Source organism: Drosophila sechellia, unplaced genomic scaffold (genome assembly GCF_004382195.2).
Source record: "Drosophila sechellia strain sech25 unplaced genomic scaffold, ASM438219v1 U_336, whole genome shotgun sequence".
Classification (NCBI taxonomy): Eukaryota; Metazoa; Arthropoda; class Insecta; order Diptera; family Drosophilidae; genus Drosophila; species Drosophila sechellia.
In genome coordinates, this window is record NW_022611283.1 from 14799 (window position 1) to 38333 (window position 23535).

Below are 23535 nucleotides of genomic sequence, written 5' to 3' on the forward strand. Positions count from 1 at the left end.
AAACTTTCCTATTGCTGTGGTTGAGGAAACGCAAAACTCTTGTTAAAACAGTGTGAACACATTTTCTGTTTTTCGTTGATTGGAACCTTATAGATTTTGCCCACGCTGCGGACTGCCAAATTGTGTTTGCAAGTCATGAAAACGATTTAATATGTGATTGCATTGCCATTTTCTAACTCGTCGTGTTTTAAACTGCACAGTGTCTTCAGCTTAAATATTTTAAAAGTACTATACATTTGTGGTCAAAAAATAAACTTCACTTGGTTATATTACTATGGCCAGTGTGAAATGTCTCTAATATATTTAATACAAGAATCGATTTTCAAAATATGTGAAACAAATATCGATATATTCTGATATATGCATTACATCCCTATTTAGGTTTTTCCCGTCAGCGCAGTAAGCCTATCTCTGTGATTTGAACAGTGAAAAATTAAATTACAAAAACGAAAAAATCAAGATGGAGGGAAAACTTCGTCCACTCACGGCAAACAACAAGCCATTTGTCTTTGGAGGCATTTACGTAAGAATCTGCATTTTTTTCAAGTGTGTGCAGGAGTGTGAGTTTAAACTTCCCTGTGAAGAAATGTGTCCCTAGTGAAAATAGATCACGAAAACAAAAACCATTGTTGGACTCATCCATATTTGATTTGTGAAATAACAAAGTTTTCGATTTTATTTCTATAATTTGCAGCGCACAAAGTGAAAGTGTGTGTATTCATTACAATTGTGAACTCATTTGCAATAGCCACTAAAAGCGGGTTAATCGAAAGTGCAGAGTCTGCACTGCAGATCGTTGTCCGAATTCCACCAGCATCCACAATGCACCCTCCAGCCCACCCCCAGCTTTCCCTCTTCCATTGCATTTGTATCCCACCCATTTGGTCATTGCACTCATTCCACTCCGTTCGTGCTTTCGATCAACCAGAGATGGCTAGTACTGCGATAGTTTCACGCTGGACTTGCGGTTATCGCTAACTTTTATGGCTACTGAAAATGGATTCACCCAAAATTGTAACTAAAATTATTAGTTTTGGGTCAGATAGCAATCCCCATTCACTCCACCGAAAGTGCCCGAAACGAGCCGGCGACCATGAGCTCAGCCGATGACCGAAGGATCCCCATAACTATACTATTCCAAGTCCAAAATGAATTCGTGTTTGATTTGTTTCTTACTAAAATAGAAAGAAAAAATTTAACTTATTTTAGAATTGTGTAACTTATGGAGCACTAGTCATTAAAAATTACTCTATTTTTGCATATCGGAGAAAATTGTATTAGAATTAGAATTTGATTTTCTCGAACCTCGCTGCAACAGAATACATTAGCGAAAAATTAACTCACCATAAGACTGCATTTATTTGTTAATCGGACTTTGGTGTTTTTAACCCCTTAAAATGAATGAGGGAATTGTTACCCTACCCTAGATCCACAGTCGCTAGGCAGGTGGCTCCGCTGGTGCAGAGCTTCGTTTCGGGGCACTTGGGTCGCAGGAATGGCCATGGCTATTTCCTGAACTATGGTTTTAAGTTGACCAGCCGACCACCCTGACGCTTCCGGGTAACTTGACGACTTGATGGTTTCCGTTGGCCAGCGAGTCGCTTTTCTGTCGACCCACTGGACCAGCCCGTTGCCTTTGCTAACTAATCGGTTAACTCTTTCGCAAACGCAGAATCCCAATGCCACAGTCAAGCCTTTGATCCAAATGCCGTTGCAGGCCGCCAATGTCCAGGAGCAGCAGTCTCCTCCGGTGGCTTCATATCCGACACCGGCCACTCCGGTGGCTGTTCAGCAGCCATCGACTCCTGTCCCCGTTCAAGTGCCGAACTCGTCCGTCCAACAGCAAAATCCGGATGCGGACGCCATCGCCTCGAAGCTGGCCTTGCCAGTTATCATCAAGGAGGAGCCGATCTCTGTCGACGATGAACCGTCCGTCGACATTATAGAGGACAATACCAGTGCCAGCGGCATCGGGGGCAAGATCCCATTTAAAAAGATCTTCCAAAAGCGGAAGAAGTCGTCTGGTAAGCGTGGAATTCTTTGGTGAACAGTTTTCCCAGACTTTTATCGCACACACACACGAATCACTAGAGTTCTTATGAAAGGACAGACTGGAAATTACTTAACATTTTTACAATAACATATATGTCTTTTAACTCGATCGTAGAACGCACTCGGGACAAGAAGCTGCGACGGAATCGCCAGCTGCGCAAGTCCATGCTCCCCAAAAACGCTCTGATGGCCCTCAACGAGGTTAAGGGCGTGACCATCAGCGATTTCACCATCGACATCAATACCGACGGGGGATTCACGGCCGTTGTCAATGTGAACTCGACTCAGTACGTGGGCAAGGGTACCTCAAAGATGACAGCCAAGAACGCGGCCTGCGAGAAGGCTTGGCGCGATTTTATAATTGCGAAGATGACGCCTAAGCCTCCCCGTATTCACCAGGTGGAGATAGGTGCGGAGCCAATAGACATTAACGAGGATGAGGCCGATGCACCGGATAATGATCTGCCCATGTTGAATCTGGCTTCGTTTGCCATCTACAAGCTGTTCACGGAGTGGGAGCGCGAGGGCTATGTCGTACCCGAGATGCACCCTTCGGCCAATGCTGCCCAGCAGGCCGGAGGGGATGCCGGAACTCCAGTTCCCGCCGCGCCGAAGGAACCAAAGAAGCCGCCAGTGCGTACGGAGCTACCCTCTGGCTGGGAGACCATGCACCCGGCGACCATTCTTTGCATTGTAGGCCAGCCCACCTCACTATATTCACTGTCAGTAATCAATTCCCCTGCAGATGCGCCCGGGACTCAGCTACTCGGACTACGGGTCATCTGGCGACAATACCACCGGCATGCAGCATCTGGAATCACGGTGGACAACCAGGAATTCCACGCCCACGGCAGATCCAAGAAGATCGCCCGTCTCAACGTGGCCGTGAAAGTGTGCAACTCTCTGTTCGGCACAAACTTCGCCTACGGCGACACCGCTTAAGACACCAACTCCAACCGCAGACTCCAACTGCCGACAGCAACACACCTCGCCAACACGCCTCTCTTAATTATAATGTATACAATTGTACCGTGGAGAGATTATGCTATCTTACGTGTAAGGGAAATAGGGTCGACAAGATTTGCCAACGTGTTCGGGTGGGCGCTAAGTCTGTCAGCATATCGGCTGCTGTGGAAGTTTATTTGGTCTCCCAGTGGGACAACTTTTAAGTCCTTTTCGATGACTCGGTTGCTCACATACCAGGGTAGCCCAGATGCATGTCGTGCCGCTCGCGATTGTATTACTCCAAGCCCATTGAGCTGAGTCCCGGAGGCACACTCCACACTTGGATTGCGTAGGTCAGTGTTGGACCTAATATGGCTTTTATTAAGGGAGTCTTAACTGCCATATGGAGGTTGCTTGAGTGGAAAAGCCTGTCCAGCTTTTCAGCTTCCATGAGGATTTGGCTCTAACTGCCGTGATATGGGTTTTCAACTCAGCGTCCATCAAGGTCAACTCCGAAGTAGCAGTGGGATGAGACGTGGTCAATGGTATTTCCGTCAAAGAGAAGACCTAGGCATGTTTGAGGTCGCAGGGTAAATGTGACACAGTCCGACTTAGTGAATGTAATGGATTTGTTCCATTTACCAGTCCATCGCTCGATTGCAGCAGCCATTCCTGAACTGCATTGGGCTGAATTGAAAGGATGAGTGCGACGCAAGCATGACGGTGTCATCAGTGTAGGTGGCCAGGAGCAGCTGAGCAGGGGAGGCTTCATCGGTGTTGTTCACGGGAGTTGGCATGTCAGCAGTGTACAGGGTATACGGGAAGGGTCCAAGCACACTTTCCTGTGGAACCCCTGCATGAATGTGTTCCAGGCTTGACCGACAGTTTCGTACAGCAACATCGAAGGGCCGATCAGCGATGAAGGAGCTGAGGATGGCATAATAGGCTACTCGGAGGAGATCTTTCATTTTATATAGCAGACCTTCATGCCACACCTTATCAAACGCTTGTTTCACGTCCAAAAATTCGCCGACTGTTCAAAGCTAGTTCTTGTGGGATGTGTTACCTACCTCCGGCAGTTCCATCAAGCGGGTAAGCAAAATTCTCTCAAAACTTTGGAGAAAGTTGGTAGCAGGATTATCGGGCGATATGAGTCGATCTGTGTTGGTGACTTTCCAGCTTTGGGGATCATTACAATGCGCGCACGTTTTCATTGCCTGGGAAAATTATCTAATCTTAGCATAGCATTAAATATTTTCCCAAGAGCAAGCACGTTATAGAAATTTCGCAGTTCGGTTGTCTATGCCATAGTAACCAGGGTTTTTTTTTGGCTACAAAACCTTTAGTTGCATCATTACTTCATGCGGTAAGGTATAGGTCGTGTCTGAGCGTCGGAGTATGAATATTGCTGGTAAATGCTAGGATCTCCTGTCGTGGTGTATTGTCTTCTGAGGCGTCTTTTGTGGCTAAGCAAGTCCCTAGCCTCCAAGCTTAAAATGGCAGGCCTTATGGCCGTGAGACCAACTTGGTGTAGCCTGCCTTGCAGCTTCAATGATCGCCGATGTGAAGTAGTCGACGTACGCTTCCATCCTACTGCAAAGTGTCAATGGAAATGTTGTGTTCTACAGTAGCCTCGATGTGTTCTTTAAAGATCCGAATTCTCGCTTGTGGAGACAGCATTTTTTTAACACTTCGAAATGATTGGGCGTCTTCAATCAATGGCAGATGATGGTCAGATAACAGTTCTGTCAGCACTTTCACCCTGATTAGTTGCTGTCTAAAGCCATTGGAGATCCCAAAATCTATGGCACTTGGAGAGGCAGTTGCACGGTGGGGGTAGCATGTGGCTTCTCCAATTGTGTGTGATGAACTGCCCAGCAATGGCAACTGTTCATCTAAGTGTCGGAGGGCAGTATATTAAGGCAACATTAAAGTTTCCTCTGCTTGCAGTCAGCTGAATAGTTACTTCCTGGATATGATTTTGAGATAAAGTGGCGATGAGAGATATTTGATCTAGCAAGGATGTTGTCTGTCATCCGGATGGTTGGCAGTATGTAGGGTAAAGCCATAGACCAAAGACACTAGAATAACTAGAATATTTTTTGTCCTTCCAATTTATATAACATGAGAGCGCTTATTTCTATGTTTATTTTTGTTCGTTTTGTGTTTGGCTGCCGACTGTATACATGCGTATATGGTGTTCTATGCCCAGAGCAATGTATTTTATTTTTAATTATTTCTTGGGTTGCAAGTCTGATAAGTTTCATAAATCTAAAACTATTTTGTCTAATTTAATTATTTTCCAAGGAGATCATCCTTCCGTCCGTATAATAGCTGTAAAAAAACTTTAGTCGTGCTTAAATATATATTCTTGTAATGTATTAAAATCCCTACTTGCTTACCTCTGACTAGGATGTATTCCCTGTGAGGGGCCATTCAGGATGATAACTTTTTGGGATTTTCTGTATAGAATGGCCAAGGAAGGACGGGCATTACATGATCCTTCACCACAGTTGAGGATCGAGCAAAAGCTCGTAGCACGCAATCATATCGATAATCGTCACAATGAAATAAGGCTGAGATTCCAGGACAAGAGCACCACCCACATAACCGACAAGGAGCAGGTGGACCTTTGCGCGTGCGTCTTGGAATATCTTCAAACAACCACCCGAGCCTTACGCTATGTTCGTCGGATTTCAACGGTTGGCGAGCTCAGTTAGCTGTCGCTTTACATTTCCCTAAATATAGGTTTATAAGAACTATATTTTTAAGAAGATTTCCTGTTTTGTACTTACAATATTTTAGGTATGAAGGGCAATTAATCTTCTACGTCCTGTTTCGTTTTTGGTGGTGTTGGTTCATTTACAATGTTGTTCAATTCCTTCTCTTAGAGGCGTATTATTTGGGTGGACCTCAGATAAAACAAGAGAGAATGCTATAGTCGAGTTGCCCAACTATCAGATACCCGTTACTCAGCTAGTGTGAATGCGAACGCGAAATTTCATAGTTTTTCTAGGATAATGGAAGACTAATAACATTATGAAAATATATCGAAAAATGGTTCAAAATAAGTTATTAGGCAAATCGATCTTGCAAATTTACAAGATTAATACAAATGTGAAAAAAATCAACACATTTTTCAAAAGTGTGGGCGTGGTAGTTTTATGCGGTTTGTAAATAAACTTGCGCAACATCTATGTCTCTAAAATCTGTATGCTGAATCTCAACCTTCTAGCTTTTATATTTCCTGAGATCTCGACGTTCATACGGACAGACGGTCATGGCTTGATCGACTCGGCTATTGATCCTGATCAAGAATACATATAATTTATATAGTCGGCAACGCTTCCTTCTGCTTGTTATATACTTTTCAACAAATCTAGTATAGCTCTACGAGTAAAAGGTATAAAAATTGTATCATTTTGTTTCAGATATTACAATGTAAACATAAATCTATAGTTACCTTGTGGTTTTATTTGATCCGGGTTTGTCTTCATTGTCAATAGTTTTGTGACTTGAGCAGCGAAAAATTAAATTGGATTTTTTGTAAGTGGGTGTATATGAGTTCTCTGTAGTCTATGATTACAAAACGAGTCGTGCTTTCCCATGGTCTTTTGTCCGTCTGCCCGATTGTATGAACTTGGGAACATCGCGAACCTTAAGTGCTAGTTGGGACTAAGCCTATATGCAGCGCAGGTTGACTACTGCTTCAATTTTCGTAAAATAATAAAAACCGCGATCTGTCCATTTCCGTCCGTATGAATTTTTAGATCTGAGGAACTATAAAAAGTCAGGGCGTTGAGACTTATGCTCCAGATTCTAGAGCAGTTTGTCCAAAACTGCCATGCCAACACTTTTCAAAAATGTTCCCATTTTTTTCAGAAAATTATTTGTCTTGGCACTTTCTATAGATGTGCAAAAAGAATGTCGAAAATTCTCCATCGAACTACCACTATCTGAGTTACAGGTATCTTACCTTACTTTGACGAATAATAATATTTGTTTAATATATGAAAATATTAAAAACTGTGCGATTAATCCCAACCCAGATAGTTAATTCACTTAATTCGGTGTTCATTTTCATAAATCCGCAAACTTTCCTATTGCTGTGGTTGAGGAAACGCAAAACTCTTGTTAAAACAGTGTGAACACATTTTCTGTTTTTCGTTGATTGGAACCTTATAGATTTTGCCCACGCTGCGGACTGCCAAATTGTGTTTGCAAGTCATGAAAACGATTTAATATGTGATTGCATTGCCATTTTCTAACTCGTCGTGTTTTAAAATGCACAGTGTCTTCAGCTTAAATATTTTAAAAGTACTATACATTTGTGGTCAAAAAATAAACTTCACTTGGTTATATTACTATGGCCAGTGTGAAATGTCTCTAATATATTTAATACAAGAATCGATTTTCAAAATATGTGAAACAAATATCGATATATTCTGATATATGCATTACATCCCTATTTAGGTTTTTCCCGTCAGCGCAGTAAGCTTATCTCTGTGATTTGAACAGTGAAAAATTAAATTACAAAAACGAAAAAATCAAGATGGAGGGAAAACTTCGTCCACTCACGGCAAACAACAAGCCATTTGTCTTTGGAGGCATTTACGTAAGAATCTGCATTTTTTCCAAGTGTGTGCAGGAGTGTGAGTTTAAACTTCCCTGTGAAGAGATGTGTCCCTAGTGAAAATAGATCACGAAAACAAAAACCATTGTTGGACTCATCCATATTTGATTTGTGAAATAACAAAGTTTTCGATTTTATTTCTATAATTTGCAGCGCACAAAGTGAAAGTGTGTGTATTCATTACAATTGTGAACTCATTTGCAATAGCCACTAAAAGCGGGTTAATCGAAAGTGCAGAGTCTGCACTGCAGATCGTTGTCCGAATTCCACCAGCATCCACAATGCACCCTCCAGCCCACCCCCAGCTTTCCCTCTTCCATTGCATTTGTATCCCACCATTTGGTCATTGCACTCATTCCACTCCGTTCGTGCTTTCGATCAACCAGAGATGGCTAGCACTGCGATAGTTTCACGCTGGACTTGCGGTTATCGCTAACTTTTATGGCTACTGAAAATGGATTCACCAAAATTGTAACTAAAATTATTAGTTTTGGGTCAGATAGCAATCCCCATTCACTCCACCGAAAGTGCCCGAAACGAGCCGGCGACCATGAGCTCAGCCGATGACCGAAGGATCCCCATAACTATACTATTCCAAGTCCAAAATGAATTCGTGTTTGATTTGTTTCTTACTAAAATAGAAAGAAAAAATTTAGCTTATTTTAGAATTGGGTAACTTATGTAGCACTAGTCATTAAAAATTACTCTATTTTTGCATATCGGAGAAAATTGTATTAGAATTAGAATTTGATTTTCTCGAACCTCGCTGCAACAGAATACATTAGCGAAAAATTAACTCACCATAAGACTGCATTTATTTGTTAATCGGACTTTGGTGTTTTTAACCCTTAAAATGAATGAGGGAATTGTTACCCTACCCTAGATCCACAGTCGCTGGGCAGGTGGCTCCGCTGGTGCAGAGCTTCGTTTCGGGGCACTTGGGTCGCAGGAATGGCCATGGCTATTTCCTGAACTATGGTTTTAAGTTGACCAGCCGACCACCCTGACGCTTCCGGGTAACTTGACGACTTGATGGTTTCCGTTGGCCAGCGAGTCGCTTTTCTGTCGACCCACTGGACCAGCCCGTTGCCTTTGCTAACTAATCGGTTAACTCTTTCGCAAACGCAGAATCCCAATGCCACCGTCAAGCCTTTGATCCAAATGCCGTTGCAGGCCGCCAATGTCCAGGAGCAGCAGTCTCCTCCGGTGGCTTCATATCCGACACCGGCCACTCCGGTGGCTGTTCAGCAGCCATCGACTCCTGTCCCCGTTCAAGTGCCGAACTCGTCCGTCCAACAGCAAAATCCGGATGCGGACGCCATCGCCTCGAAGCTGGCCTTGCCAGTTATCATCAAGGAGGAGCCGATCTCTGTCGACGATGAACCGTCCGTCGACATTATAGAGGACAATACCAGTGCCAGCGGCATCGGGGGCAAGATCCCATTTAAAAAGATCTTCCAAAAGCGGAAGAAGTCGTCTGGTAAGCGTGGAATTCTTTGGTGAACAGTTTTCCCAGACTTTTATCGCACACACACACGAATCACTAGAGTTCTTATGAAAGGACAGACTGGAAATTACTTAACATTTTTACAATAACATATATGTCTTTTAACTCGATCGTAGAACGCACTCGGGACAAGAGCTGCGACGGAATCGCCAGCTGCGCAAGTCCATGCTCCCCAAAAACGCTCTGATGGCCCTCAACGAGGTTAAGGGCGTGACCATCAGCGATTTCACCATCGACATCAATACCGACGGGGGATTCACGGCCGTTGTCAATGTCAACTCGACTCAGTACGTGGCAAGGGTACCTCAAAGATGACAGCCAAGAACGCGGCCTGCGAGAAGGCTTGGCGCGATTTTATAATTGCGAAGATGACGCCTAAGCCTCCCCGTATTCACCAGGTGGAGATAGGTGCGGAGCCAATAGACACTAACGAGGATGAGGCCGATGCACCGGATGATGATCTGCCCATGTTGAATCTGGCTTCGTTTGCCATCTACAAGCTGTTCACGGAGTGGGAGCGCGAGGGCTATGTCGTACCCGAGATGCACCCTTCAGCCAATGCTGCCCAGCAGGCCGGAGGGGATGCCGGAACTCCAGTTCCCGCCGCGCCGAAGGAACCAAAGAAGCCGCCAGTGCGTACGGAGCTACCCTCTGGCTGGGAGACCATGCACCCGGCGACCATTCTTTGCATTGTAGGCCAGCCCACCTAACTATATTCACTGTCAGTAATCAATTCCCCTGCAGATGCGCCGGGACTCAGCTACTCGGACTACGGGTCATCTGGCGACAATACCACCGGCATGCAGCATCTGGGAATCACGGTGGACAACCAGGAATTCCACGCCCACGGCAGATCCAAGAAGATCGCCCGTCTCAACGTGGCCGTGAAAGTGTGCAACTCTCTGTTCGGCACAAACTTCGCCTACGGCGACACCGCTTAAGACACCAACTCCAACCGCAGACTCAACTACCGACAGCAACACACCTCGCCAACACGCCTCTCTTAATTATAATGTATACAATTGTACCGTGGAGAGATTATGCTATCTTTACGTGTAAGGGAAATAGGGTCGACAAGATTCGCCAACGTGTTGGGGTGGGCGCTAAGTCTGTCAGCATATCGGCTGCTGTGGAAGTTTATTTGGTCTCCAGTGGGACAACTTTTAAGTCCTTTTCGATGACTCGGTTGCTCACATACCAGGGTAGCCCAGATGCATGTCGTGCCGCTCGCGATTGTATTACTCCAAGCCCATTGAGCTGAGTCCCGGAGGCACACTCCACACTTGGATTGCGTAGGTCAGTGTTGGACCTAATATGGCTTTTATTAAGGGAGTCTTAACTGCCATATGGAGGTTGCTTGAGTGGAAAAGCCTGTCCAGCTTTTCAGCTTCCATGAGGATTTGGCTCTAACTGCCGTGATATGGGTTTTCAACTCAGCGTCCATCAAGGTCAACTCCGAAGTAGCAGTGGGATGAGACGTGGTCAATGGTATTTCCGTCAAAGAGAAGACCTAGGCATGTTTGAGGTCGCAGGGTAAATGTGACACAGTCCGACTTAGTGAATGTAATGGATTTGTTCCATTTACCAGTCCATCGCTCGATTGCAGCAGCCATTCCTGAACTGCATTGGGCTGAATTGAAAGGATGAGTGCGACGCAAGCATGACGGTGTCATCAGTGTAGGTGGCCAGGAGCAGCTGAGCAGGGGAGGCTTCATCGGTGTTGTTCACGGGAGTTGGCATGTCAGCAGTGTACAGGGTATACGGGAAGGGTCCAAGCACACTTTCCTGTGGAACCCTGCATGAATGTGTTCCAGGCTTGACCGACAGTTTCGTACAGCAACATCGAAGGGCCGATCAGCGATGAAGGAGCTGAGGATGGCATAATAGGCTACTCGGAGGAGATCTTTCATTTTATATAGCAGACCTTCATGCCACACCTTATCAAACGCTTGTTTCACGTCCAAAAATTCGCCGACTGTTCAAAGCTAGTTCTTGTGGGATGTGTTACCTACCTCCGGCAGTTCCATCAAGCGGGTAAGCAAAAATTCTCTCAAAACTTTGGAGAAAGTTGGTAGCAGGATTATCGGGCGATATGAGTCGATCTGTGTTGGTGACTTTCCAGCTTTGGGGATCATTACAATGTGCGCACGTTTTCATTGCCTGGGAAAATTATCTAATCTTAGCATAGCATTAAATATTTTCCCAAGAGCAAGCACGTTATAGAAATTTCGCAGTTCGGTTTGTCTATGCCATAGTAACCAGGGTTTTTTTTTGGCTACAAAACCTTTAGTTGCATCATTACTTCATGCGGTAAGGTATAGGTCGTGTCTGAGCGTCGGAGTATGAATATTGCTGGTAAATGCTAGGATCTCCTGTCGTGGTGTATTGTCTTCTGAGGCGTCTTTTGTGGCTAAGCAAGTCCCTAGCCTCCAAGCTTAAAATGGCAGGCCTTATGGCCGTGAGACCAACTTGGTGTAGCCTGCTTGCAGCTTCAATGATCGCCGATGTGAATAGTCGACGTACGCTTCACCTACTGCAAGTGTCAATGGAAATGTTGTGTTCTACAGTAGCCTCGATGTGTTCTTTAAAGATCCGAATTCTCGCTTGTGGAGACAGCATTTTTTTAACACTTCGAAAGATTGGCGTCTTCAATCAATGGCAGATGATGGTCAGTAACAGTTCTGTCAGCACTTTCACCCTGATTAGTTGCTGTCTAAAGCCATTGGAGATCCCAAAATCTATGGCACTTGGAGAGGCAGTTGCACGGTGGGGGTAGCATGTGGCTTCTCAATTGTGTGTGATGAACTGCCAGCAATGGAACTGTTCATCTAAGTGTCGGAGGGCAGTATATTAAGGCAACATTAAAGTTTCCTCTGCTTGCAGTCAGCTGAATAGTTACTTCCTGGATATGATTTTGAGATAAAGTGGCGATGAGAGATATTTGATCTAGCAAGGATGTTGTCTGTCATCCGGATGGTTGGCAGTATGTAGGGTAAAGCCATAGACCAAAGACACTAGAATAACTAGAATATTTTTTTCCTTCCAATTTATATAACATGAGAGCGCTTATTTCTATGTTTATTTTTGTTCGTTTTGTGTTTGGCTGCCGACTGTATACATGCGTAATGGTGTTCTATGCCAGAAATGTATTTTATTTTTAATTATTTCTTGGGTTGCAAGTCTGATAAGTTTCTAAATCTAAAACTATTTTGTCTAATTTAATTATTTTCCAAGGAGATCATCCTTCCGTCCGTATAATAGCTGTAAAAAAACTTTAGTCGTGCTTAATATATATTCTTGTAATGTATTAAAATCCCTACTTGCTTACTCTGACTAGGATGTATTCCTGTGAGGGGCCATTCAGGATGATAACTTTTTGGATTTTCTGTATAGAATGGCAAGGAAGGACGGGCATTACATGATCCTTCACCACAGTTGAGGATCGAGCAAAAGCTCGTAGCACGCAATCATATCGATAATCGTCACAATGAAATAAGGCTGAGATTCCAGACAAAGACACCACCACATAACCGACAAGGAGCAGGTGGACCTTGCGCGTGCGTCTTGGAATATCTTCAAACAACCACCGAGCCTTACGCTATGTTCGTCGGATTTCAACGGTTGGCGAGCTCAGTTAGCTGTCGCTTTACATTTCCCTAAATATAGTTTATAAGAACTATATTTTTAAGAGATTTCCTGTTTTGTACTTACAATATTTTAGTATGAAGGGCAATTAATCTTCTACGTCCTGTTTCGTTTTTGTGGTGTTGGTTCATTTACAATGTTGTTCAATTCCTTCTCTTAGAGGCGTATTATTTGGGTGGACCTCAGATAAACAAGAGAGAATGCTATAGTCGAGTTGCCCAACTATCAGATACCCGTTACTCAGCTAGTGTGAATGCGAACGCGAAATTTCATAGTTTTTCTAGGATAATGGAAGATAATACATTATGAAAATATATCGAAAAATGGTTCAAAAAAGTTATTAGGCAAATCGATCTTGCAAATTTACAAGATTAATACAATGTGAAAAAAATCAACACATTTTTCAAAAGTGTGGGCGTGGTAGTTTTATGCGGTTTGTAAATAAACTTGCGCAACATCTATGTCTCTAAAATCTGTATGCTGAATCTCAACCTTCTAGCTTTTATATTTCCTGAGATCTCGACGTTCATACGGACAGACGGTCATGGCTTGATCGACTCGGCTATTGATCCTGATCAAGAATACATATAATTTATATAGTCGGCAACGCTTCCTTCTGCTTGTTATATACTTTTCAACAAATCTAGTATAGCTCTACGAGTAAAAGGTATAAAAATTGTATCATTTTGTTTCAGATATTACAATGTAAACATAAATCTATAGTTACTTGTGGTTTTATTTGATCCGGGTTTGTCTTCATTGTCAATAGTTTTGTGACTTGAGCAGCGAAAATTAAATTGATTTTTTGTAAGTGGGTGTATATGAGTTCTCTGTAGTCTATGATTACAAACGAGTCGTGCTTTCCCATGGTCTTTTGTCCGTCTGCCCGATTGTATGAACTTGGGAACATCGCGAACCTTAAGTGCTAGTTGGGACTAAGCTATATGCAGCGCAGGTTGACTACTGCTTCAATTTTCGTAAAATAATAAAAACCGCGATCTGTCCATTTCCGTCCGTATGAATTTTTAGATCTGAGGAACTATAAAAAGTCAGGGCGTTGAGACTTATGCTCCAGATTCTAGAGCAGTTTGTCCAAAACTGCCATGCCAAACTTTTCAAAAATGTTCCTTTTTTTCAGAAAATTATTTGTCTTGGCACTTTCTATAGATGTGCAAAAGAATGTCGAAAATTCTCCATCGAACTACACTATCTGAGTTACAGGTATCACCTTACTTTGACGAATAATAATTTTGTTTAATATATGAAAAATATTAAAAACTGTGCGATTAATCCAACCCAGATAGTTAATTCACTTAATTCGGTGTTCATTTTCATAAATCCGCAAACTTTCCTATTGCTGTGGTTGAGGAAACGCAAAACTCTTGTTAAAACAGTGTGAACACATTTTCTGTTTTTCGTTGATTGGAACCTTATAGATTTTGCCCACGCTGCGGACTGCCAAATTGTGTTTGCAAGTCATGAAAAAGATTTAATATGTGATTGCATTGCCATTTTCTAACTCGTCGTGTTTTAAATGCACAGTGTCTTCAGCTTAAATATTTTAAAAGTACTATACATTTGTGGTCAAAAAATAAACTTCACTTGGTTATATTACTATGGCCAGTGTGAAATGTCTCTAATATATTTAATACAAGAATCGATTTTCAAAATATGTGAAACAAATATCGATATATTCTGATATATGCATTACATCCCTATTTAGGTTTTTCCCGTCAGCGCAGTAAGCTTATCTCTGTGATTTGAACAGTGAAAAATTAAATTACAAAAACGAAAAATCAAGATGGAGGGAAAATTCGTCCACTCACGGCAACAACAAGCCATTTGTCTTTGGAGGCATTTACGTAAGAATCTGCATTTTTCCAAGTGTGTGCAGGAGTGTGAGTTTAAACTTCCTGTGAAGAGATGTGTCCCTAGTGAAAATAGATCACGAAAACAAAACCATTGTTGGACTCATCCATATTTGATTTGTGAAATAACAAAGTTTTCGATTTTATTTCTATAATTTGCAGCGCACAAAGTGAAAGTGTGTGTATTCATTACAATTGTGAACTCATTTGCAATAGCCACTAAAAGCGGGTTAATCGAAAGTGCAGAGTCTGCACTGCAGATCGTTGTCCGAATTCCACCAGCATCCACAATGCACCTCCAGCCACCCAGCTTTCCCTCTTCCATTGCATTTGTATCCCACCCATTTGGTCATTGCACTCATTCCACTCCGTTCGTGCTTTCGATCACCAGAGATGGCTAGCACTGCGATAGTTTCACGCTGGACTTGCGTTATCGCTAACTTTTATGGCTACTGAAAATGGATTCACCCAAAATTGTAACTAAAATTATTAGTTTTGGGTCAGATAGCAATCCCATTCACTCCACCGAAAGTGCCCGAAACGAGCCGGCGACCATGAGCTCAGCCGATGACCGAAGGATCCCCATAACTATACTATTCCAAGTCCAAAATGAATTGTGTTTGATTTGTTTTTACTAAAATAGAAAGAAAAATTTAACTTATTTTAGAATTGGTAACTTATGGAGCACTAGTCATTAAAAATTACTCTATTTTTGCATATCGGAGAAAATTGTATTAGAATTAGAATTTGATTTTCTCGAACCTCGCTGCAACAGAATACATTAGCGAAAAATTAACTCACCATAAGACTGCATTTATTTGTTAATCGGACTTTGGTGTTTTTAACCCCTTAAAATGAATGAGGGAATTGTTACCCTACCTAGATCCCAGTCGCTGGGCAGGTGGCTCGCTGGTGCAGAGCTTCGTTTCGGGGCACTTGGGTCGCAGGAATGGCCATGGCTATTTCCTGAACTATGGTTTTAAGTTGACCAGCCGACCACCCTGACGCTTCCGGGTAACTTGACGACTTGATGGTTTCCGTTGGCCAGCGAGTCGCTTTTCTGTCGACCCACTGGACCAGCCCGTTGCTTTGCTAACTAATCGGTTAACTCTTTCGCAAACGCAGAATCCCAATGCCACCGTCAAGCCTTTGATCCAAATGCGTTGCAGGCCGCAATGTCCAGGAGCAGCAGTCTCCTCCGGTGGCTTCATATCCGACACCGGCCACTCCGGTGGCTGTTCAGCAGCCATCGACTCCTGTCCCGTTCAAGTGCCGAACTCGTCCGTCCAACAGCAAAATCCGGATGCGGACGCCATCGCCTCGAAGCTGGCCTTGCAGTTATCATCAAGGAGGAGCCGATTCTGTCGACGATGAACCGTCCGTCGACATTATAGAGGACAATACCAGTGCCAGCGGCATCGGGGGCAAGATCCATTTAAAAAGATCTTCCAAAAGCGGAAGAAGTCGTCTGGTAAGCGTGGAATTCTTTGGTGAACAGTTTTCCCAGACTTTTATCGCACACACACACGAATCACTAGAGTTCTTATGAAAGGACAGACTGGAAATTACTTAACATTTTTACAATAACATATATGTCTTTTAACTCGATCGTAGAACGCACTCGGGACAAGAAGCTGCGACGGAATCGCCGCTGCGCAAGTCCATGCTCCCAAAAACGCTCTGATGGCCCTCAACGAGGTTAAGGGCGTGACCATCAGCGATTTCACCATCGACATCAATACCGACGGGGGATTCACGGCCGTTGTCATGTGAACTCGACTCATCGTGGGCAAGGGTACTCAAAGATGACAGCCAAGAACGCGGCCTGCGAGAAGGCTTGGCGCGATTTTATAATTGCGAAGATGACGCCTAAGCCTCCCGTATTCACCAGGTGGAGATAGGTGCGGACCAATAGACACTAACGAGGATGAGGCGATGCACCGGATGATGATCTGCCATGTTGAATCTGGCTTCGTTTGCCATCTACAAGCTGTTCACGGAGTGGGAGCGCGAGGGCTATGTCGTACCCGAGATGCACCTTCGCCAATGCTGCCCAGCAGGCCGGAGGGGATGCCGGAACTCCAGTTCCGCCGGCCGAAGGAACCAAAGAAGCCGCCAGTGCGTACGGAGCTACCTCTGGCTGGGAGACCATGCACCCGGCGACCATTCTTTGCATTGTAGGCCAGCCCACCTAACTATATTCACTGTCAGTAATCAATTCCCTGCAGATGCGCCCGGGACTCAGCTACTCGGACTACGGGTCATCTGGCGACAATACCACGGCATGCAGCATCTGGGAATCACGGTGGACACCAGGAATTCCCCCACGGCAGATCCAAGAAGATCGCCCGTCTCAACGTGCCGTGAAAGTGTGCAACTCTCTGTTCGGCACAAACTTCGCCTACGGCGACACCGCTTAAGACACAACTCCAACCGCAGACTCCAACTGCCGACAGCAACACATCCTGCCAACACGCCTTCTTAATTATAATGTATACAATTGTACCGTGGAGAGATTATGCTATCTTACGTGTAAGGGAAATAGGGTCGACAAGATTCGCAACGTGTTGGGTGGGCGCTAAGTCTGTCAGCATATCGGCTGCTGTGGAAGTTTATTTGGTTCCCAGTGGGACAACTTTTAAGTCCTTTTCGATGACTCGGTTGCTCACATACAGGGTAGCCCAGATGCATGTCGTGCGCTCGCGATTGTATTACTCCGCATTGAGCTGAGTCCCGGAGGCACACTCCACATTGGATTGCGTAGGTCAGTGTTGGACTAATATGGCTTTTATTAAGGGAGTCTTAACTGCCATATGGAGGTTGCTTGAGTGGAAAAGCCTGTCCAGCTTTCAGCTTCCATGAGGATTTGGCTCTAACTGCCGTGATATGGGTTTTCAACTCAGCGTCCATCAAGGTCAACTCCGAAGTAGCAGTGGGATGAGACGTGGTCAATGGTATTTCCGTCAAAGAGAAGACCTAGGCATGTTTGAGGTCGCAGGGTAAATGTGACACAGTCGACTTAGTGAATGTAATGGATTGTTCCATTTACAGTCCATCGCTCGATTGCAGCAGCCATTCCTGAATGCATTGGGCTGAATTGAAAGGATGAGTGCGACGCAAGCATGACGGTGTCATCAGTGTAGGTGGCCAGGAGCAGCTGAGCGGGGAGGCTTCATCGGTGTTGTTCACGGGAGTTGGCATGTCAGCAGTGTACAGGGTATACGGGAAGGGTCCAAGCACACTTCCTGTGGAACCCTGCATGAATGTGTTCCAGGTTGACCGACAGTTTCGTACAGCAACATCGAAGGGCCGATCAGCGATGAAGGAGCTGAGGATGGCATAATAGGCTACTCGGAGGAGATCTTTCATTTTATATAGCAACCTTCATGCCACACCTTATCAAACGCTTGTTTCACGTCCAAAAATTCGCCGACTGTTCAAAGCTAGTTCTTGTGGGATGTGTTACTACCTCCGGCAGTTCCATCAAGCGGGTAAGCAAAATTCTCTCAAAAACTTGGAGAAAGTTGGTAGCAGGATTATCGGCGATATGAGTCGATCTGTGTTGGTGACTTCGCTTTGGGGATCATTACAATGGCGCACGTTTTCATTGCCTGGGAAAATTATCTAATCTTAGCATAGCATTAATATTTTCCCAAGACAAGCACGTTATAGAAATTTCGCAGTTCGGTTGTCTATGCATAGTAACAGGGTTTTTTTTTGGCTACAAAACTTTAGTTGCATCATTACTTCATGCGGTAAGGTATAGGTCGTGTCTGAGCGTCGGAGTATGAATATTGCTGGTAAATGCTAGGATCTCCTGTCGTGGTTGTCTTCTGAGGCGTTTTTGTGGCTAAGCAAGTCCTAGCCTCCAAGCTTAAAATGGCAGGCCTTATGGCCGTGAGACAACTTGGTGTAGCCTGCCTTGCAGCTTCAATGATCGCCATGTGAAGTAGTCGACGTACGCTTCATCCTACTGCAAAGTGTCAATGGAAATGTGTGTTCTACAGTAGCCTCGATGTGTTCTTTAAAGATCCGAATTCTCGCTTGTGGAGACAGCATTTTTTTAACACTTCGAATGATTGGGCGTCTTCAATCAATGGCAGATGATGGTCAGATAACAGTTCTGTCAGCACTTTCACCTGATTAGTTGCTGTCTAAAGCCATTGGAGATCCAAAATCTATGGCACTTGGAGAGGCAGTTGCACGGTGGGGTAGCATGTGGCTTCTCCAATTGTTGTGATGAACTGCCCAGCAATGGCAACTGTTCATCTAAGTGTCGGAGGGCAGTATATTAAGGCAACATTAAAGTTTCCTCTGCTTGCAGTCAGCTGAATAGTTACTTCCTGGATATGATTTTGAGATAAAGTGGCGATGAGAGATATTTGATCTAGCAAGGATGTTGTCTGTCATCCGGATGGTTGGCAGTATGTAGGGTAAAGCCATGACCAAAGACACTAGAATAACTAGAATATTTTTTGTCCTTCCAATTTATATAACATGAGAGCGCTTATTTCTATGTTTATTTTTGTTCGTTTTGTGTTTGGCTGCCGACTGTATACATGCGTATATGGTGTTCTATGCCCAGAGCAATGTATTTTATTTTTAATTATTTCTTGGGTTGCAAGTCTGATAAGTTTCATAATCTAAAACTATTTTGTCTAATTTAATTATTTTCCAAGGAGATCATCCTTCCGTCCGTATATAGCTGTAAAAAACTTTAGTCGTGCTTAAATATATATTCTTGTAATGTATTAAAATCCCTACTTGCTTACCTCTGACTAGGATGTATTCCTGTGAGGGGCCATTCAGGATGATAACTTTTTGGGATTTTCTGTATAGAATGGCCAAGGAAGGACGGGCATTACATGATCCTTCACCACAGTTGAGGATCGAGCAAAGCTCGTAGCACGCAATCATATCGATAATCGTCACAATGAAATAAGGCTGAGATTCCAGGACAAGAGCACCACCACATAACCGACAAGGAGCAGGTGGACCTTTGCGCGTGCGTCTTGGAATATCTTCAAACAACCACCGAGCCTTACGCTATGTTCGTCGGATTTCAACGGTTGGCGAGCTCAGTTAGCTGTCGCTTTACATTTCCCTAAATAAGGTTTATAAGAACTATATTTTTAAGAAGATTTCCTGTTTTGTACTTACATATTTTAGGTATGAAGGGCAATTAATCTTCTACGTCCTGTTTCGTTTTTGGTGGTGTTGGTTCATTTACAATGTTGTTCAATTCCTTCTCTTAGAGCGTATTATTTGGGTGGACCTCAGATAAAACAAGAGAGAATGCTATAGTCGAGTTGCCCAACTTCAGATACCCGTTACTCAGCTAGTGTGAAGCGAACGCGAAATTTCATAGTTTTTCTAGATAATGGAAGACTAATAACATTATGAAATATATCGAAAAATGGTTCAAAATAAGTTATTAGGCAAATCGATCTTGCAAATTTACAAGATTAATACAAATGTGAAAAAAATCAACACATTTTTCAAAAGTGTGGGCGTGGTAGTTTTATGCGTTTGTAAATAACTTGCGCAACATCTATGTCTCTAAAATCTGTATGCTGAATCTCAACCTTCTAGCTTTTATATTCTGAGATCTCGACGTTCATACGGACAGACGGTCATGGCTTGATCGACTCGGCTATTGATCCTGATCAAGAATACATATAATTTATATAGTCGGCAAGCTTCCTTCTGCTTGTTATATACTTTTCAACAAATCTAGTATAGCTCACGAGTAAAAGGTATAAAAATTGTATCATTTTGTTTCAGATATTACAATGTAAACATAAATCTATAGTTACCTTGTGGTTTTATTTGATCCGGGTTTGTCTTCATTGTCAATAGTTTTGTGACTTGAGCAGCGAAAAATTAAATTGGATTTTTTTGTAAGTGGGTGTATATGAGTTCTCTGTAGTCTATGATTCAAACGAGTCGTGCTTTCCATGGTCTTTTGTCCGTCTGCCGATTGTATGAACTTGGGAACATCGCGAACCTTAAGTGCTAGTTGGGACTAAGCCTATATCAGCGCAGGTTGACTACTGCTTCAATTTTCGTAAAATAATAAAAACCGCGATCTGTCATTCCGTCGTATGAATTTTAGATCTGAGGAACTATAAAAAGTCAGGGCGTTGAGACTTATGCTCAGATTCTAGAGCAGTTTGTCAAAACTGCCATGCACACTTTTCAAAATGTTCCATTTTTTTCAGAAAATTATTTGTCTTGGCACTTTCTATAGATGTGCAAAAGAATGTCGAAAATTCTCCATCGAACTAACTATCTGAGTTACAGGTATCTTACCTTACTTTGACGAATAATAATATTTGTTTAATATATGAAAAATATTAAAAATGTGCGATTAATCCAACCAGATAGTTAATTCACTTAATTCGGTGTTCATTTTCATAAATCCGCAACTTTCTATTGCTGTGGTTGAGGAAACGCAAAACTCTTGTTAAAACAGTGTGAACACATTTTCTGTTTTTCGTTGATTGGAACCTTATAGATTTTGCACGCTGCGGACTGCAAATTGTGTTTGCAAGTCATGAAAGATTTAATATGTGATTGCATTGCCATTTTTAACTCGTCGTGTTTTAAAATGCACAGTTGTCTTCAGCTTAAAATTTTAAAGTACTATACATTTGTGGTCAAAAAATACTTCACTTGGTATATTACTATGGCCAGTGTGAAATGTCTCTAATATATTTAATACAAGAATCGATTTTCAAAATATGTGAACAAATTCGATATATTCTGATATATGCATTACATCCTATTTAGGTTTTTCCCGTCGCGCAGTAAGCTTATCTCTGTGATTTGAACAGTGAAAAATTAAATTACAAAAAACGAAAAATCAAGATGGAGGGAAAACTTCGTCACTCACGGCAAACAACAAGCCATTTGTCTTTGGAGGCATTTACGTAAGAATCTGCATTTTTTCAAGTGTGTGCAGGAGTGTGAGTTTAACTTCCTGTGAAGAGATGTGTCCTAGTGAAAATAGATCACGAAAACAAAACCATTGTTGGACTCATCCATATTTGATTTTGTGAATAACAAAGTTTTCGATTTTATTTCTATAATTTGGCAGCGACAAAGTGAAAGTGTGTGTATTCATTACAATTGTGAACTCATTTGCAATAGCCACTAAAAGCGGGTTAATCGAAAGTGCAGAGTCTGCTGCAGATGTTGTCCGAATTCCACCAGCATCCACAATGCACCCTCCAGCCACCCAGCTTTCCTCTTCCATTGCATTTGTATCCACCCATTTGGTCATTGCACTCATTCCACTCCGTTCGTGCTTTCGATCACAGAGATGGCTGCACTGCGATAGTTTCACGCTGGACTTGCGTTATCGCTAACTTTTATGGCTCTGAAAATGGATCACCAAATTGTAATAAATTATTAGTTTTGGGTCAGATAGCAATCCCATTATCCAAGTGCCCGAAACGAGCCGGCGACATGACTCAGCGATGACCGAAGGATCCCATAACTATACTATTCAAGTCAAAATGAATCGTGTTTGATTTGTTTCTACTAAAATAGAAAGAAAATTTAGCTTATTTAAGATTGGGTAACTTATGTAGCACAGTCATTAAAATTACTCTATTTTTGCATATCGGGAATTGTTTAGAATTAGAATTTGATTTTCTCGAACTCGCTGCAACAGAATACATTAGCGAAAATTAACTCACTAAGACTGCATTTATTGTTAATCGGACTTTGGTGTTTTAACCCTTAAATATGAATGAGGAATTGTTACTACCCTAGATCACAGTGCTGGGCAGGTGGCTCCGCTGGTGCAGAGCTTCGTTTCGGGGCACTTGGTCGCAGGAATGGCCATGGCTTTTCCTGAACTATGGTTTTAGTTACAGCCGACCACCTGACGCTTCGGGTAACTTGACGACTTGATGGTTTCCGTTGGCCAGCGAGTCGCTTTTCTGTCGACCCACTGGACAGCCCGTTGCTTTGCTAACTAATCGGGTTAACTCTTTCGCAAACGAGAATCCCAATGCCACGTCAAGCCTTTGATCCAATGCGTTGCAGCCGCAATGTCCAGGAGCAGCAGTCTCCTCCGGTGGCTTCATATTCCGACACGGCCACTCGGTGCTGTTCAGCAGCCATCGACTCTCGTCCCGTTCAAGTGCCGAACTCGTCCGTCCAACGCAAAATCGGATGCGGACGCCATCGCCTCGAAGCTGGCCTTGCAGTTATCATCAAGGAGGAGCCGATCTTGTCGACGATGAACCGTCCGTCGACATTCTAGAGGACAATACGCAGTGCCAGCGGATCGGGGGCAAGATCCATTTAAAGATCTTCCAAAAGCGGAAGAAAGTGTCTGGTAGCGTGGAATTCTTTGGTGAACAGTTTTCCCAGACTTTTATCGCACACACACGAATCACTAGAGTTCTTATGAAGGACAGACTGGAAATTATTAACATTTTTACAATAACATATATGTCTTTTTACCGATCGTAGAACGCACTCGGGACAAGAGCTGCGACGGAATCGCAGCTGCGAAGTCATGCTCCCAAAAGCTCTGATGGCCCTCAACGAGGTTAAGGCGTGACATCAGCGTTTCACATCGACATCAATACGACGGGGGATTCACGGCGTTGTCAATGTCAACTCGACTCAGTAGTGGGCAGGGTACTCAAGATGACAGCCAAGAACGCGGCCTGCGAGAAGGCTTGGCGCGATTTATAATTGCGAAGATGACGCTAAGCTCCCCGTATTCCACGCAGGTGGAGATGGTGGGAGCAATAGACACTACGAGGATGAGGCCGATGCACCGGATGATGAATCTGCCCATGTTGAATCTGGCTTCGTTTGCCATCTACAAGCTGTTCACGGAGTGGGAGCGCGAGGGCTATGTC

The 23535-nt window shown here is 43.4% G+C and overlaps 2 pseudogenes; both read left to right on the forward strand.

Moving 5' to 3' along the window:
- Positions 1–404: 404 nt before the first annotated feature.
- On the forward strand, positions 405–3081 carry LOC116803227 (annotated as a pseudogene).
- Positions 3082–3227: 146 nt separating this feature from the next.
- On the forward strand, positions 3228–17070 carry LOC116803232 (annotated as a pseudogene).
- The last annotated feature ends 6465 nt before the right edge of the window (positions 17071–23535 follow it).